Genomic DNA, 18,678 nt, shown 5'->3' with positions numbered 1-18,678 from the left:
CTGCACAGGGTGCAATTCACTTGCCATTAAATCTATTACTGTGCTCTCTAAAGGAAGGACCGTAACGGCTGCGCTTGTTGGCAGGCCCTGCCTGTTAATTATTTCCAGGGTTTACTGTCCCGGAATTAGCTGCCCTGGTAGTTGCACGTCCGCCCAGCCGCCTCCCCCCATCTGGGGCTGCGCTGGTCAGAGGTGCTGCTCCTCGGCTGGGCTCAGCAGCCAGGGTCGAGTGCCTCGTACAGCTCCCCAGGAGGACGGGCAGTGGCAGAGACCCCGAAATACTTGCAGACAAACAGGCTAATTAAAGGCATTCACGAAGCTGCCTGCAAGTAATGGCACGCTGCCCAGTGTTGATTAGAAAAAAACAAAACGGTACTATTACCTTCAACTGACCTGGCACAGCATGAATACTTAGCAGAGCTTCCTTATTTATCTACATAACAGACTCATTAAAATGAGTGGGTGTTTTGGGTTGAGGTGGGTTTTTTTGGGGGGGTAAGTGGGGGGGTCTATTTCGTTTTTTAACAGAATCACAGAGTGGTTGAGGTCAGCAGGCAGCTCTGGAGGTCATCTTGTCCAACCTCCCAGCTCAAGCAGGGCCACTGAGAGCCAGTTGCTCAGGACCATGTCCACACAGCTTTTGAATATCTCTAAGGTCAGAGGCTGTAGAACGTCCCTCGGCAACCTGTGCCAGTGCTTGGTCACCCTCACAGTAAAAAAGTGTTTGCTGATGTTTAGAGGCAACCTCCTGTGCTTCAGGTTCGGCCTATTGCTCTGGTCCTGTCACTGGGCACCACTGAAAAGAGCCTGGCACTATTCTTTTTGTCCCCTCTCTTTTCAGGCATTTATACACATTGATGAGATCCCCCTGAGCCTGCTCTTCTCCAGGCTGAACAGTCCCAGCTCTCTCAGCCTCTCGCCACAAGAGAAACGCTCCAGTCCCTTCATTGTTTTAGTGGCCATTCATTGCACTCTCTCCAGTATGGCTATGTCTCACTTCTGCTGGGGAGCCCAGAACTGGACCCAGCTCTCCAGGCGAGGCCTCACCAGTGCTGAGGGGAGGGGAAGGATCACCTCCCCCTCTTCTGGCATACCATCCCTTCCCTTTTCCAGCCATACACATACGCTTACATACACATTTCCCTCTTTGTACAGAAACGTAGTCCCCGTGAGGCTAAAATTTTGCTATGTTTGGATTCCTAAACTTGGCAGACAAAACCAAACTGTGCCAATGAGCCAACAAACAATCAAAAAGCCAACAGTCTGATGCCTCCGTGTCTTTACAGCTGTAGTTCTGTCCAGAACCGTGCTTGGGGCACGTCAATCAAGTATTACTTGTGAGCTGTATTCCTGAAAGTTTACATTCTTCTCCCGGTCCTCATGGATACCGAAGTAGATGCACTCTATGTGCAGGCAGCTCGAACTACCCTTTCTGATGCCTGCTCACCCGTACCTGCCTATACCGATTTTCCCCGGCTTAACATCTCCCCTGAGCGCGCTGCCACGCAGCAGCTTCCCCGACCCCGACAGCCGAGCAGCTGCGTCCTTCACTCGACCGCGCCACTTCCTCGCCCTGATGTGAAGGATGGCAGTGGGCTGGCATCCGTCACATCCCCGCAGGCAGCTCAGCCGCCCTGCTTTTTCGATAACGCTCTTTCCGTTCGCAAGTCTCTGAGCCTCGCGTAGCTCGGCCGGAGGCCGCTTCTCACCCGCTCACCCGCTCCCGCCGGCTGCCTGGGCAGGGCGGCGGGGCCCGCGCGAGCTGCCGCCCTTCTCTCGCGCGGCCGCCGCCAGCGCCGTTACGCCCCTCAGGAGCGCTGGGTAGGAACGGAACCTGGCCCCGGCCAGCGCTCACCCAACGTGAGCGGGACCGCCCGCCCCTCGGCCCGCGGGCACCTCCCGGCCGTTACCGGGCGAGGCGGGAGCCACGCGGCGCCCAGCCCAACCCCGCGGACGTGAGGGACGAGAGGGGAGGGCGGGGCTGCGCGCGCTGCCCGCGGCGGGGAGGGGCCTGCCTGCGGCGCCCGGCCCGGCAGCGGCGGCGGCGCGGGCGGAGGGCGCCCCCCGGCGGCGGGCGGGTGCCGCCGGCGCGGCCGCCCATCGCCATTACCGCCTCCCGGCGTGGCTCCTCCCGGCGGCGGGCGGTCGGCGGGCGCGGCGGGGCAGCGGCCGGCGGAGGGATGCTGGGGGTGGCGGCGGCGGCGGCGGCGGCGGCGGCGGCGGCGGGGGTGACCTGCAACAGGTAGGAGAGGCGCGGGGGCCGCCCGCCCCGTCCCGAGGGCGGCGCTTTGTCTCGGCGCGGCCGGGCCGCTGTCACCGGCCGCTGCCCGCTCGCTTGCATTCCCCCCCCCTCCGCGTCCCCCAGCGCCGTGCGGGGCGGAGGGCGGCGGGAGGCGGCCCCGGCGGGTGGGAACCGCGCTGGGGTGGCCCCTCGGGCGGGTGCGGGGTCCCGCCGGGGACGGGGGGGGGGGGGTACTGGGGGCCCGCGGCCGCGCCTCCGCCTCTCCCCGCGGGGCTTCCGCGTCGCGGGGAGCTCTGCCCGTCCCTCCGGCAGCGGCGGGCACGGCGGAGGCCCCCTGCTCTCTGCCGAAAGCGCGGTGCTCGGCGAGACGGGCGCCGTTCCGCGCGTGTCCCGCCTCTCCGGAGTGGCCGCGTCTCGGGGGGAAGGTTACCGGGGTTGGGGCGCGGGGCGGCGGGCGCCGATCCGGTCTCCCGGCGGGTCGGAGCCTCGCCCGCCGTGGCGGTTCCTTGGGAAGGAACCTCCCTCGCTGGAGCGCTCGGTGCACGCCGCGCCGGTGCGAGCTCCAGGGGAGGGAAAGGCGCGGACGCAGGCTTCAGCCGGGCCGGCGGCCGCCCCGTCTTCCCCGCGCCCGGTGTCCGCGGCGGATTGCTGGGGGAAGCTGGGGAGAAGCTGGGGCGGCGGCGGAGCCGGGCCGGGTCCGGTCGGGGCTGCCGTGGTGGGACCCTGTGCCTGGGCCAGCTCCGCGCCCGGGGTCAGCACCCCGATGTCCCCGTGGCAGGGGATGGGAGGAGGCAGGACCTCGCCAGCCTTGGCCAGCTGTGGCTCCAGCTGCTGTGCAGCCACCTGAAGGAGAAGGTGGCACGGTTCAGATGCCCGTGAGTGTTAAGGTAACTGGATATAAAGAAGAAATTTTTCACGATGAGGGTGGTGAAACACTGGAACAAGTTGCCCAGAGAGGTGGTGGATGCCCCATCCCTGCAAACATTCAAGGCCAGGCTGGACGGGGCTCTGAGCAACCTGGTCTGGGTGAAGATGTCCATGCTTACTGCAGGGGGGTTGGGCTAGATGACCCCTAGAGGTCCCTTCCAACCCAAAGCATTGTAGAATTCTTGAGTTGTTCCAAAAGCCGCTTGCTTTCTCAGCGGGTGGTGGGTGCACCCAGGCCAGGTTTCTCTCTGCATTCCCGAAAGCGCCGGAGCTGTCAGTGCTGGTGCTGCAAGCCTCCGTCTCTCGCTACTGCGAGGGTCTGTGCATCGCTCAGCCCTGCGCCGGGGCTCCGGCTCCGGCCTGGAGCCTGCCTCTCCGGGTGAGCAGAGCAATTACATGCTTGGCGCCAGTTCTGCTGGAGTTTCCAGGGAGCAGGCCCGCTGCCCTGCTGGGACACGCTTCCCGGGATGTGAACTAGGCTACACCCCTGGCACGGCGAGAAATTCTGGGACAAAGTCAGAGGAGAGCCGGCGCTTGCAGAAGCTTGCTGAGATGAAGTAGGCAGAGCGCTCTTCGTGGGAGCCCACCTCGCTCGCAGGGGTCTGGGGGAGAGCTCCTTCAGCACAAAACGCATGCAGAGCATCCCACAGCAGGCAGCCGGGTGCCCGGCACTTCCAGGGCAGCGGCCGCAGCAGCACAGCCCCCATCCCAGGGCACGGCGGGCAGCTCAAGCGTCATTCCCCGGCAGCAGGGATGAGCCCTGCCGCCTCCCGGCCCAGCAAATCCTCCCGCACCCGAGAGTCAGCCTGAACATGAACCGCTCGCTCAGTGAGGGCTGGGCATGGGGCCACTTGCCTGACTTGGCCGGTCCCCTCTGTGCCTCTCTTCTCCCCGTTTTTTGGGGTGAATCGTCGTATGGAGGGCAAGGGGCTGTGCCGTGCCGGGGTTAGGGAGGCGAGGGTGCCGGGCAGTGGATTCTGGCAGAAGTGTGGCTGGCAGGGCAGCACGGCGGGGAGAGGCTGAGAGCCCCTTGCAGCGCTTCTGGCTGAGGGGGTTTTCCCGAGATCGTTCTGGTCCATTGAGGTCAAAACAATACGAAAGGGCAAGGTTCGTGTAAAATACATTTCGGTTTGGTAAAATGCGAGGAGAGGAAATTTGAAATCGGTGCGTTTTCTTGTTTTGATTCTTTGGGGGGAAAAAACACTGTAAATGCAAATGTTTCATTTGAAACTTCTTTTTAACAAAATATGAGGTGATCTCAAAGGCTTCTGCAGGCTGAAACTCCCAAGGGATTTCGGATCTTGACTTTTTGCTCTTTTTTAGAGAGTTCAAATAATCTGAGTTTTGGGGAAGAAGGCAAAAAAGGAAAGAATGACTTGAGATGTCTTTCCAGATTCGGCACGCAGAAGGGCAGCAGACATGTGGTCAGCAGGTACGCGCGTGGGGTTTGGCTTTGCCCGAAGAAATACTCTTCTTTTAAGCTTCCCCCGCTCCACTTTATGGGGGCTTTTCGAACTCGAGTCGCTGCCACGGCTGTTGCTTTGAAATTAAAGGAACTTGCAGGCCGGCGCTGTGACCTGAATGCCCGTCACTGGAGGCACAGCCATCTCACTCGGCATGGCGCCGGGAGAGCAGACCCTGCCCCGGAGAAGAGGGCTGTGGGCAGGGAGGGATGTGCCATGCGCCCTGGGGCTAGGTGGGGGCTGGTGAGTGGTTCTGGGTGTGCTGCTCGGGGCTGATGTCTGCTTCGTCCCAACGCCTGCTTGCTCTACGCATGCCCTCCGCGTTTTGTGGGCAGCTTCTCCAGCTGGCGATGCTGAGCTCATCTTGGTGTGTTATCGTTGGAAGAAGTTTCTTATGTGGTTTGGAGAAAAACATTAGCTTGCAGTTCAGAACCATTATTATCCTAAGCTTTTGTACTTTCCCAGCTCAGACCAAGTTTTTCTTTGCAGCAGTGAATGCAGGCCAGCATGCAGGACAATGCTGAACAAAGCAAGCTCCTCTTTATTCAGGGCGTAACTGCATTTGAAAAACTAGGATAGACGCACTGGATTTGCAGCTCTTGTTCCGCTGTAGGCTGTGAAGCTCAAAAATGTGGGCACTGCATAGTGTTACTGGCTTTGATAGGGGACTTACTCCGTAAGTAAGAAGCTGAATGTGACGCTGCAGTTCGATCTCAGTGGTAATGCACAGGTCTTGATCTGGGAACTGGCTCCGTACAGTTACTGCAGGGGAACTGTTAATGGACCGCACTATATGAAGGGTGGTTTGCATAGTTAACAAACTCCTTTTCAAATCGCAATAAAATATTTATTATTGAAGCACTTAAGGCAGGCTTTTCAGCTCCTGCAGTTGCGGCTTTGTGCTGAGTGTGTTAGGTTAGACATCCTGAGTCGTCTGTCTTTCGTCCTCCTCCAAAGCCCGCTCTAAGGTTTTTTTTTACTCCGTAGCATAATGCAGTTTCTTATTACTTTTCAATCTAGGGAAGCTTTAACTATTAGCTGTGCTAAAAGCAGCTCTATAGTTGGCAGGGAAATTATTCACGCCAGGTCTCTCCGTGATGGCAGGTGCTGATGACAAGGAAAATCAAACTGACAGTCACGTTCTGATAGCCAGAGCCTTCCCTTATAAGCTGTCCATAGCATGAATCGAGCAGCCGCATCCGTGGCCTGCTGTCGTTGTTTTAGTGCTGTGTTACAGCGCACGTCACCCTCACGGCTCTGCGCAGAAAAGCTGGTGTTGAGGCAGAAAGGGTGAGAGGATGGGAACGTCCCAATTCAGTCTGACAATTAGAGAAAACACAGCAGAGGACCGTGGCCTGGGGTTAATACTTTTCTTCAAATTAGGAAACTCCTTTGTAATTACTTCAGCGTTTCGCTTCCTGCAGTGTGTAAGTCTTTATGAAAATGCTTACTTACAATTTTTAAGCAGATAGAAGGAAAACAAAAAAAAGTCTTGAAGATCCTGTAATTTCCTTGTCTGGTTTTGTGTACCCTAATAACCCTTTATGCAGAACAGTTTATGGGCAAAGTGGACCTCCTGCCTGCAGCCTGAAACCACGTTGCTGTGCAAAAATGGCACAGTCTGGAGTATCCTAGGATGCAGGAAAAATAGTGTTACAACAAGGCCAGCACCCAGGATGAGGTTTTACGCTCTTATTTCTCATATTAATTGTTTTTCCTTATATTTTAAATAAGAAGTCCTTGAATTCCAGCTTTGATCATCCTATTTTTTTCATCACTTTTAAACTCATTAAAAAAACCCGCCAGCCACTTCTACAGAATTTGATAAGGAAGTGACTCCTAAGTCATCTGGTGCTTTAGGGTGGTTCCAATCACTGCTTGCATTAGATAGTTTGAAGAACTGATAACACACTGGTGTACAGGCTGTTGATTGCATAAAGCCTAAACTGGTGGGAACAGTAGAGTAAAACCTTGGGGTTTATTGCTCGCATCATGGGTGGGGACTTGGGGTGGATAATCTGAGAAAGTAAAGCAGCGTAATGACTTTATGAATGTTTCTTGGGTGGCCTGAGCAGTGCAGGGAAGCTGGTGCCCTCAGAGTTGTAAGGGTTTTCTGTATTCATATATTGTTCTGGTGTAGTTGTTGGGGGCACTGGGAAAGACCACAGCAAAGCGATACAGTAACGCCAGCAAATATTTGGGAGGCAACAACATGGCAGAGTGGCACCCGTCCAGAGCCCACGCTGACGTGCAACAGCTGTGGGATTGATGTGGGGAGAGAAAACCGCACAGAGGAATAGTTTCAGATCCGCCCTGGGAGGGGGAAAGGGGACCTTGGCGCTTTGCAAGGACCTTTGCGGGGTCTGGGCCAACCCTGCTGGGGCTGGGCGATGGGGGGCGAGGGACCGGCTGTCCGCCCCTCGCCTTCCGGAACCACAGCATCCCCGAGTCCTCCCCCAGTGTCTCCTGGCACGCTCCACCTCTGATTTGGGAATGAAAAATACAGCTTGGCAGGCGGGGCGGCACGGCGCGGGCTGCCAGCCATCGCTGCCGGGGGAAGGCAGCCCTGCGGAGCCAGGGCTCCATCAGCGCAGCGGCCTCCGCTTGCAAAACCTTCTGGTTTTGGTGAATCCTTCGTTGCGGGGAGATGCTTACAGATAGGCGTGTATTTCAGCAGATGAACAGTGTTCTAAAAAGCTTCTGAAAAGCATTCTGAATCTGAACTGCGTTGGTAGCAGGACAGGCTCGTGTTCTGTGGCAGAGAGACCAATGTTTATGCTGGATTAAGTCATTTATTTTTGCTGGGATCTGCTGGTAAGTGGGCTGAGATTCACCTGGCAGCGGTTGTCTCCCAGGCCCGGCTCTGGCCGATGTCACAAAGCCGGACAGACTGTCCCTGGGCCGTGCCAGAGCAGCTGCTCTTCCCGCAGGCGGCAGCTACAGAGACATTTCAGTTAAGCATGCCGGCTGCCCTGCAGCTGACTGGGGTGACCCGCACGCTCCCGTCCCCCAATGTCTCTCGTGCCAGCACCGGGGACCTGAGCCAGCTGAAAACCCATGGCGAGAGAGATTGGTAGATATATAGATTTAAAACTGAGTTTGTCTTGATCTGGATCAGTTCCTTGATCTTGTGAGTGGTGGCGATGTCGGGGAAGGGACGTGGGAAAGGTGGAAGTGCCCATTTCGCAGAAGCACAGATTTGTGCTCGGGTTGTGTAGCCGTGGCCTTGGAGAGCGGTGTTAAAGGTGGGGTCCTGTGAGGAGGTTTTGGACCCAAAGAAGGAGGGAGCAGTGTTTGCTGGCGGTCTGGACTGGGGCTGGGGACAGCCTGTGGGTGTGGTGTCGGGCAGGGGCACGTCCATACTCTGTTGCACTGGGAGAGGGTGCCTGCCTGCAGGTTGTTCAAGGAGCATCACCTGCCTATTTTTCTTGCAGCTGTTGAAATCACGCTTCAGTGTGTTCTTTCCGCAGCTTGTTGTCTCCTCCTGCAGCCCTGCCTGAAGGGAAACCACCCCAGCAATGGCTTTGTCATAGTTGTCACAGAACTAGTTTGCAGAAGTTCACCTTCAGAGGATTTGGAGGAAGGAGACCCCACACGCCATCCCCATGACAACACGTAGGTTGTGGCTGGAAAGGCACGGACAACACCGACACATCCATGCCTGTTTAAGTCTGCCTAACATTTGTTGGCTTCACACGACTTCGTGATCTGAAGGTGCCCAGGGGTGTTCTCCACCCATTGCTTTCAGGTCCCAGAGGAATTGGATGCTATTCGTACCCACTTGTACTGTGGAGAAAAAAAGTGGAGCGAGAGCGGTGCCTGTGAGGTCTCACCGGCGAAGTCCCACTGTACAGGGACGCAGCTGCAGGACAGCCACGGCGCACGTGGCTGCTTGCTTGTTTTTCGCAAGCTGCTGTGGGAAAGGGGTTTTGCCAGGAGCTGCCAGTGGGCTTCACCAGGGCTGAAAGGAGAAGGGCAGGAACCTCTCAAGTGCAACATTTCTGTAGTACTTTTAAACATCCCAGAAAACCAAGTTTTTGTCCTTTTATAAGTAAATGCAGTTGCAAGGGAGAAGCAATATTCTGACCATATGAAAAAGGAATCAAAGCAGATTATTTTAAAGCTGCTGCTGTTAAGAAAAAGCTGACTTCCGAAATCTTTGTTCCTTCATTCACGTTTTTTTCTTTTTTGTTAGTCAGCCTCAGGAAATGAGAACATTCTTTTGGCTTTCCTTGCCTGAGTCACATCTTATGTATATATATCTCTCTATATAAAAATATGTTAAAACATCTGGAGATGTTTGTTTCAGAGAGGTACTTGTTTTGTATTAGGGTATCTGAGCTTTAAATGTTTGTACACAGTTGGATGTTTCCAGAGTTTCCCATACTTCTCTGGTTACAAGGATATGTATATTGCTGTCAGAAAAGCTGAGGGAAATGTGCTGATAACCTAGGGAATATACAAACAAGTAAAAGCAAAGCCTTTAGAGACAGTGAGAATTTGCTGTTTTTTTAAAAAAATAAAACTATCAAAGCAGTTGTTTAGTGTGAGTTGTATCCAAATATGTAGCTCTTTAGAGTATATATTTAAAAAAAAAAAAGGGTGAGGAGGAGAGTTGGAAAATCCTAGTAGCTCTTCTCTTGTTCTTTAAAAAACAAAAAAGGAAAAGGAAGTAATTAAAAGCTCATCATACCCACCTCGGCCGTTCAGCAGGCTGACGCTTGCTCAGTGGGCTCTGGGTGTGCGGCGGGGTCCCGCTGCCTCCCGCTGTCCTCCCACCCGGGTCACACAGGGATCGTGAGACTTTGTTTTAAAAGGAAAAGAAAAAATTCGTTTAGTTTAACCAAAGGCCAAATATTTAACTTCAGGGGGTGAGGTGGTGGGATTTAAGAGAACGAATAAAATTTCCACCCTTGGTGGTTTAAGGTGGCTGCAGTGAAAATGGTGGGAGAGTGGGGACGGCGGGCGCCAGCGGTGCCCCGTGCTGGGAGAGATGGCGGCAGGGAACGGGGAGAAGGTTCCCCCACGGGGCTCCATCCACCTCCCGGTGTTCACTGCGGCTTCTCCTCCCGCAGCTCCCACTGAAATGCCCTTGAGTTTATGGCCCGGATAAGAAACCTCTTGCTGATCAAGTATTTCGATTGCATCCTGGCCTTCCTGTTGGTTTCTTTGATCTTTTCTTGTCGGTGGATTATAGTGGACTTTAGAAAGTATTGCTTGTTGAAATAGTTGTATAAATATGGTCCTCAGGGTAGGTGTTATTTAGAAAAGTACTTATCTCTTGGGAAAAAAATCTGCCTCCTTTTCCTCCTTCAGCATGCTCGTTTGCCGTCACACATCAAAGTGTGATTTCTATAATTATATCAAAGAATAGCAGCTTATTGTTAATTGTTTGAAATAATGTAAAGGCTGGTGGGGCTTATTCTTTTGGCCGATTTCCTGCTCCTTCAAACACTGAAGAACTGTTTCAGGTTCACATTTCAAAAAAAATATAAAAGAAACTCGTAGAGCCAGGACAGTCTCTGGGGGAGCCCGATGGGCTCGCAGCCCTGGGATGAATCCCTCTCTGTTGAAATCTCCAGCAGTTACAATATCTCTTTTTTCAAAGAGAAAAGGCTCCCCTTCTGGGCGGGCATCCCGCTCGCACAACGTGCCCTGTGAAATGGCGTCACCCAGCCCTGCGTGATGCCGCGCCGGGAGCTGGATGTCTGCAGGCGGTGGCACAAAGCCGCCCGGTCGCCAGGCTTGAGTTTAGCTTTGGGGGGCGGCGGGGGGGTGAGTCGTGCCATGGCTTTGCAGTCAGATGAAGCAAGGGAGGAGGGATAAAATACTGCCGGTGGCTGTGTAGGGTGTAGAGTCCAAAGGTCAGAGTTGCCAATCTTTGAGACTAAAAGCCACGTTTTCCTTATTGTCACGTGCAGGATGGGAACGATCGCCGCGACCTCTCCAGCGGGACCCGTAGAGTCTCCGGGGGTGTTCAGCGAGGGGGGTGTCCGATGCGCCCAGCTCTGGCTGGGTCAGGACAGATCCCAGTGGGATTCTCAAGGGAAGGTGGGATGCTCCTCGGTGTCGGCTCGCATCTGAGGCAAAGCTCACCCTGCAGACGCTGCTCTGCAGACCCATCCCTTCCCCAGTCTGCATGAAATCTGCTACTGGACCGGGGCTTTGTTTTGAAAAGCACAGGGAAATTGAACTGCTTTTTCAAGTGTCACGTATTAATGACACTGCTTCGTTTTGATGTGGGTCAAGCTCTTTGTGCTTGCGGTTGCTTAGCTGATACACTGCAAGGGGGAGACAATTTGGATTTCTTGTGTCGAATTGAATCTGAGTCACAAATGTGAAAATCAATATTTTTGTTGTTACTGTGCAGAGATGGCTAAACAGTACAGTTAAGAGGATCCTTGACATTACCCTTGGGAAAATTACTAGAACACGATAAAATGGCAGAGGATCCAGGAACAGTAATATTGCATTATTGCTCAGGTTTCATGAGAAGGCTTTCTGCTCACCTTGGGCATTTATTAATTTATAAATAGCTTTGTGAACCTGTATTTAAGAGAGACGTTCAAGGAGTTTAATGCTGTTGCATGATATCGATGTCTTTTCAGAGCGGTTTCAGCATGGACGGATTCCCAAGGTAGGCAGAATTACGAAATTAGCATTTTGTGTCATTTGAGGCAAAATTGGTTTAGTCATTTTTACCTGATGGATTTTGATAATGTGTGGCTGAGTAGCTGTGTAGTGGTTTGACTGACGTAAGGGATAAGTTCAGTCTGTAAATGCACAGTTGAAAATGTGCAGCAGTGTTACTTCCACGCACGTATGAAAACAAGCTTGGGAGTCCGCACTGGGGAAGCGGTGGGGCAGATGCTGGACTGTGAATACCTGCGTGCCCAGCAGAGCTGTTGCGGCCATCGCTTGGACGAGTTGGGTGGTGGCAATGTGGCCTTGGGAGGTCTTCAGCGGTGAGAGAGGCTCCGTCCTGCCGGAGGAGGAACCGCACCACCAAATGCTGGCTTCTGGCGTCCCACCCACGTAGGCATGAAGAATGTTGGTGGTATAATGTTAAGCAGGGGATTTTTCCCTCCTGTGTTGAGTAATGCTACTTGTTTGGTTTGCATTATAGATATTTACCAATTCTCCCTGCCACAGTGGGGGGAGAATATAATGAAAAACTGCTGAGTCTGGATCTTCTAACACATCATTAATCCCTGTTCGTGAAAGTCTGTGCGGAGTGAACAGGGCCTTAGTTCCAGATCAAAAGGTTTTCCATCAAACTTGGAAAAACTAAGTTATCCACTCTGTGTTGATAGTTTAAATAATAATGTTCTTGGGGATGCAAGAGAGAGGCAGGGTCTACTGAAATAGTCAGAAGGAAATCGTTAGTTCATCACACTAAAAATACGTTGTTCTGCATTCTACGGAAATGTCTGAAGTTCATCTAAAGACAAAAGGGACATACTTGTTTTTTGGAAATTCATGAACAATGAAATGTATCCAAGTAAAAATAATTGGATTAGTTTATTTAGTCTGAAGACAATATAGTCCTGATCGCACAGAACACTTGAGTTAAATTCCTGAGTTCACTCCAGTCAAGTTGTGAGTTTAAATTTTCATTTCCTTGGAGCCAAGATCTCAAGTGTCTGGAGCTGGCATGTCACACGTCCCCAGTAACAGGGCCTGGGTTCACCCTCGTTGTCCATGGCTCACGTGAATGTTAAACTGCATCTGTGCTACGGTATTCTCTCTATAAGCTTTCTTAAGAGATACCTATGTCATGGCACGTGAAGCATTTAAACCAACCAAACAGATGAAAGAGCGGCAGGACAAAATGTAGATTGTTTTGGGTTTTTTTTTTAAGTGATTCTGCCATAAATTATTCCATAACGCTGTTCATTGTGTACAAGCAGGTGTTGCAATGGGATGTTGTCTCCAAAATATTTCTAGCAGTTGCCTGGTCAGGTGTATAAACAAACACAGGATGCCTCTACTGAAGTCTTCCTTCCAAAGCAAGAGATGCATCAACAAGAATTGCTTACATTTTAAAACCTCAGTGGATGATGGTATGGCATCAAAAGCACTGTGGCAAGGGCTGCTTCAGTTCCACCTGTTGCCTTCGCAAATTGTCATTGCTGCCATTTTTCTCCCTGGATGCTGTAAGGTTGCAGCTGCCCCTCAGCAGGCTGATGCTGCCTGTAGCCGAATAGAAGCTGTTGGCATGGCACTGTGCAGCTGGGGCGGGCATGCAAAATGAGCACAGTAAAATTTCTTTACTGAAAGAGCGTTCAAGCATTGGAACAGGCTGCCCAGGGAAGTGGTGGAGTCACCATCCCTGGAGGTGTTCAAAAACGTGTAGATGTGACACTTCAGGACATGGTTTAGCAGGCATGGTGGTGATGGATTGACAGCTGGACTTGATGATCTTAGAGGTCTTTTCCACCTTAATGATTCTATGATTCTATGAAAATGAGCAATAAAAGTTACAGCTGGGATCTCCAGACCTTCCCATCAGGCCTATCCCAATGGGCTTCATGCACTGAGATGCAAAATTTGCTCCGTATAAGTAACAAAGGGGTGAGGAAAAACAGTGGCAGTGCCTGGGGACGTTCAAACACAAGGCAGCGGTCGGCAGCCCGCACAGGGCGTGGGTGTGGGAACCCCCCTGGCACCTCACCAGGTGAGGATGCCACCTCTCCTGTCTTTTCTCAGCACCAAAGGGATTTTATTTCCTTATGTGCCTTATCATCTTACATTACCTTATTGTGGCATGTGAAGATGTTTAATTTTCTAACATATACTCTGGGTTGTCCTGTTGCTTTGCTTCTGTAAATACACGTTTTCTGTGCTAAGAAATGTGTGTTTTTACAGAGGACACCTTCAATGCTTCATCAACCTGAACCACAGCAGAGGCTTTCTCTTCCCCCTCAGCACACAGGTGTGAGGCCACGCTGTGAACCGGTTGTCCTAATGACTTGTGTACGGGGGGGAGAAGAGAGGAAACTGCAGCTGAAATCGGGAGTTCTTTGCTTGTTCTTTGGTTGTGAAGAGCCAAACTGAGGTCATTGCTAGCTAGCTGGCCAACGTGCTACTGCTGGCTTCTCTTGAGCTCTCTCTGCAGAGTCGCCGTCTGCGTCACCCCTCTGGCTGTATCTTTTGGGAGGTCAGGCCAGCAACCCAGGGAGGATGGAGATTAAATTGTCCCACATTTTTTTCCAGGAAAACAGGAGGGTTTTAAGAACACAGAGGTGTCTTATACAGGGGAAGAAATGTGTCCACCTCTCAGAACTGGAGGAGCGTGATTCAGAAAGGGTTTGTCTGCATTGCCATGCTGAGAGGGAAATGAGATGGACCACCAGCTGCCTTTAGCATTTTGTAAAATAGAGCAGCTTTTGCAGAGGTATTTTAAAATGTGTGGGGGTTACTTCCTTTTTTGCTGCTTGACCATGATATGGAAATACCTGAGGAAGAGGTTTTAACAATATTCTCCCACCCCGCACCTTTTTGTTTCTTTTTTGATTTTAATTCTAAAAATGACAGTTTCATCTTCACTGACTCCTATATCTGGAATATTTGGGGCATGCTTGTTGGGAACAGAAGTCAGTTTGTCCCGGTACAAAACCATCTGTGAACAAGCCCTATGGTTTTACTGTGACATCCCACTTGCTGTTGCTGTTGTCATGTTAATAGATTTTCAGTCAGATGAGAGTTTCGTAGCCTAGACAGAAACTGAATTTCTAATAGAGAAAGTAAGCTCCTGAAAAAAGAAAAAAAGAGAAGTTTTGATTAAAAAATGGTTGTCTTGATTTGTCTTTTTGCCAGTTTCTGTAATAAGGGTTGAAATGATTACCCGTCAGACATACAGGTGCTTTTCCCTTACTCAGAATCGAGTTCCTTTAAAATCTGCAGGGGTTGTATCGTTAACTTCAACAAAACCAGATTGCTGCAGCTCTGTGACAATTCCACAAGACTGCATGGATAGAGATTTCTGCACCAGTTTAAGGTAACATTTGAGTATCTTCTGCATGTCGTTAGCAACACAGAAATACCTCAAGCCATATTTTTGATCACTTGTCGTTTAATGTTTCTGATAACATGTGCAAATGCCAGAGGTTAGTGTGATCAACTGATTAGGTGCTGATGGATTACAGGACGTCTTTCCCAAGTCTCCTCAAAGCCAACTGAAATTCCGTTGTTCTGTTTAATGGGGCTTGGTTTAGACTCAAGAGTCTGTAAGTGGAATGTCAATGGCCAAAGAAGACAAAATACCTGCTGATACTTGGAAAATAATTCTGTTGTTTTTGAAAGCTTGCTTCTGCGTCTCAGATATAGAGACAAAACTATTGCTATTTTGAGTTAGTCTTGTCTGGATGGTACAGTAAAGTCAGTCTCATAGCAGTTACAGCTTGGGAGGATATTTTGATAATCTATTGTTCCTCATATTTAAAGAAGAGCAGCTGCTTGTTAGATAAATGGGTATGGCATGCCTGCCCGGTGGCACCTCCCTGTGCCCACAGATAAATGTCTTCAGTTGAAGATGTTGTAGGTTGGATTTTACACCTGGTAAAAGTATATTTTGTGTAATTTATGTCATGCTTATAACTAGTAAATAAGGCTATTTCAGCTTTTTCTCATACAAAAGACCTGAATTTAATTTAAAAGAGGCTGTTGCACTGTATGACCCTGTAGTTTTATTTGCAGCATTTTTCAACAGATCTTGGCAACGCCCTTTCGTTGCCATAATTGGGTTCGCATAGTTTGGCAAACCGTCATGCAAATGTAAATGTGAGAGAGAAAACGAAAGTCTGGACCTGCAGGCTACGAAAAGCGAGTCAGCGCAGGTCTGCTTGCTCAGAAGGTCGGCACCCAAGCAACAGTTCGGTTTCAGCCTTATGCAGCGGAGCATTCAAAAGTTGTGTATTAACCCAGTCTGGTGCTAACTGATAGAATTTAATTTACATTTTTAGCCTGGTAACCACTTGGCCGATGACCTGTGCATTGTTCTTTCGGCTTTGATGCGAACGAAATGGTTACGGATGGGTAAGTGAGACGGAGATGCCGGCTTGCAGGAGCCTTCATGGACCCTGGGGAGTGAATTTTACAGTGAAGGTGTTGCGCTGGTGAGAGGGAGCCGAGGTTCGGGGTTGCAATGGAGTTGCTCCTGCAAGCAGGTGGGATTGGGGTGGGGTGGGAGCCCATGGTCTATGAGGCTGCTGGTGACATGCCTGGGCGCTGGGAGGGCCTGTCGCTGCCTCTCAGGGCTGAGGGAAGGTCCTGGTGATCCCCTGGTCACACGTGGGTCCGGTCTGAGGAGCGGCTGCCCGTGCTATGGGCTGACGGCGTTTTGCAGTGGTTAAATTCTGACAGAGCCAGAACCCCCCTTCGGGAAGGGGAAGGCAGGGGAGAGGCGCCGTGCCTTGTGGCACTGCTCACTGGGTGATGTGTGTGAATAAAGCAGCAGCAGGGAAGGCAGCATTTATACATCAGCTTGACCAAGGGGATTTTAATCACTTATGGGGCATCCCAGAGGCAGCGGGTCTCTGAAACGCCTGGGGCAGGGCACTTCGGTACTCAAGAGGGTAAAGAAGGAAGGAAGAAAGAGAGGCAAAAGCGTGAAGATAACATAGTGTCTGAGTCACTGTGGTTTCTAAGGCGTCTGTTTTATTTGGACTGCTTGCCCAACGTTTCTTGTCTTACTTTGCATTATACCAGTACCTTTCAATGACATGAAGAGCAGCACATTGGGATTTAATGACAAAAACAGGATTTCTGTTCATTTGGTATCATCCCCTGCTCCTCCGTGAACCAGATTTGATTCTGGACAACTGTAATGATTTATCCATTAAGTTGCTGAAACCATAATCTGTGTCTGTGTTGCATTGCGTTTGTGTTCCTAATTAATTTAAGCTGGTGATTTCTGCAGAATGCTGAGCACAGGCCAGGCTGCTCAGAGCTACTTGTTGTTATCTCCTTTATAAATACATGTGGAAATGCCAACTTCTGAAGAGGGTAGTTGCAAGACAATGTTAGAACAGAAGATCTGCTGCCCTGGCAGCAACAGTGCCAACCAAATGTGGTATTGAACAGATGCCTGGACTGCTTTTGCTTCCTCTCTGCAGTATTCCCATCGTAGCATCCCTAAAGGCGAGGGAGTGGGAGAGGGACCACTTTGATTACAAGGATTGCTAAAAAATGGTAAAACGAGGAGGATGTCTCTGTTGCAAGGGGATTTTAGAAGGGTCTCCTTCCCCCAAGCTTGTTTTGTGGCCATGCAGCCTTCAGCAGGGGCAGGGCAGCAAAGTGCCTCAGTCCATCCTGGTCTCTGCTCTCAGCTCGCAGGAGCTACATCTTTTTCTGAGGGAGGGTTGTAATAGTGATGCTCTCCCATGGGTCATCCAGCTGGGAATCCAGACTTACAAATTTCTAGTGTGTTGCATGTGGCCTTGACATTTGGGATGATATAAGCGTACAGGCTAGCATTTTTAGATAGGTTGTATTCCAGTTAACAGTACCGGCAGATTTCATTTATGCTATGAGTAACTCTGATTCTTATCCCAGTTGCTGAAAGACAAAATTGCTGGTGATGTTCAGGGACACACGTTATGTGTAAGACAAGCGTAACTTAGCGCTGGGCTTACACCCTTGTACAATGCAGCTCAACAGGGTGAATGTGGCCGGGGCACTAACAGCATCTGTGTGGAACTGGGCAGAGCATATAGCACAAAGCTACTGCAGTTTGTGCCAGCTGTTGCAAGACTGGTGATAGCTTCATGTTAGTAGGTTTTATACCAAGAGAAGTCACCTGCCAGTATTTTAAAAAAAATACCTGATCTGGGTAGGGGAGTTTATAGTGGACTGGTACTCAGCAGCACACTGCTGCAGCGTGTTTGATCCTGCCTGAGAAGCTGTGAAACGGGCTACGCATAAACTGTGTCTCTGAACGGCAATTTCAAGGAGATTGCAGCTTGCTGAAGGTCAGAGGGCAGGTCCAGGAATGGTGTACAGATTTTTGTTGTTGTTTGTTTGGGAAAAAGAGAGCTAAAAAGCGAACACAAAAGCAGCAAGCGAAGGAAGCCTTTGCCAAATGTCTTGCTCCTAAGAGGAGCTCTCAGCAATGAGATGCTCTTGAACTGGCATCTGTCTCCTGCCTGAGGGGGGAAAGGCAGTCTCTGTTGTTCCTTAGGGGTGTCTGTTCTACAAACCCTTTGGCTTTATACCCTCGGTTATAGGTTGATTGGACCGATTATTCTGTATTTGGGAAGGTGCCTTTGAGCGATCTAAGCAGGCATTAATGGTAGACCTGAGGATAAAGCAACCTCCTCCCTGCCCCCGAGTAGGGAGTGTTGCTCCGAAGCCAAACGCGCAGCGTTCTCCACTGGCTCCTGCGCGGGGGGCGACAGTAGCAGAGCACGGTCCCCACAGAAACATTCATCCCTCCCTTCAGGTATCCGTGTGCTGTTTGGCGTGGTTGGCCTATATACATTCCTGAAGATTTTATTAAAAATACACATTTCTGTTGTACTTTATCCAAGTACAAATAACATATTAATGAAGGTCTCCATAGCTGAAAGGAATTCCGCGGGAAATCCTGTGGCTGATCTGACCACAAGGAAAGTTTTATCTTCATTTGTCTTTCTTCCCTTTTGCATCTTACTTCCAGTATCTAATTGCTGTTCCATGGTTCCTGGCAGTGGTGGTTGAAGCTGATTTCATTTTTTATTTTTATTTTTAATATCTTTTGGCGTCTATAGGCTGAGAGGCAGGACATGTAAAGCCCAGAATTTAGAGGAACTTTGGACCACTTTGAGCATGTTCTTCGTGGAAATCAGATTTAATTTCAAGTTTTAGGTACAGGATAGTTTAAGATAATTTAAAAGCTGCATTTTCTGTAGTGATTCCAGGAAGAGAAGGCACTGGGTTATGAGTCCCATTCTGGGAACCACTGAGCATCTGAAGCTCTTCTCATTCATTTCAGCTGAAGTTCAGATATATTTCCCCAACCATCTTTTTGAAAGTGCTCCCCTTGGTCTCACTTCCATTTCACATAAT

At 50.7% G+C, this 18,678-nt stretch overlaps 1 protein-coding gene across 1 annotated transcript in view; it reads left to right on the top strand.

Moving 5' to 3' along the window:
- Window positions 1-2,217: 2,217 nt before the first annotated feature.
- The window catches only part of LOC104339375 (LIM and senescent cell antigen-like-containing domain protein 1), a 72,823-nt gene continuing 56,362 nt past the window's right edge, over window positions 2,218-18,678 (top strand). The window contains exon 1 of the mRNA XM_075425720.1: window positions 2,218-2,242. The gene's annotated coding sequence lies outside the window, so the exon portion shown is untranslated. The remainder of the gene's footprint in view (window positions 2,243-18,678) is intronic.

This window comes from Opisthocomus hoazin, chromosome 1 (genome assembly GCF_030867145.1).
Source record: "Opisthocomus hoazin isolate bOpiHoa1 chromosome 1, bOpiHoa1.hap1, whole genome shotgun sequence".
Classification (NCBI taxonomy): Eukaryota; Metazoa; Chordata; class Aves; order Opisthocomiformes; family Opisthocomidae; genus Opisthocomus; species Opisthocomus hoazin.
Note: the sequence above shows the minus strand (reverse complement) of the source record. Positions and strands in the feature narration are given on the sequence as shown.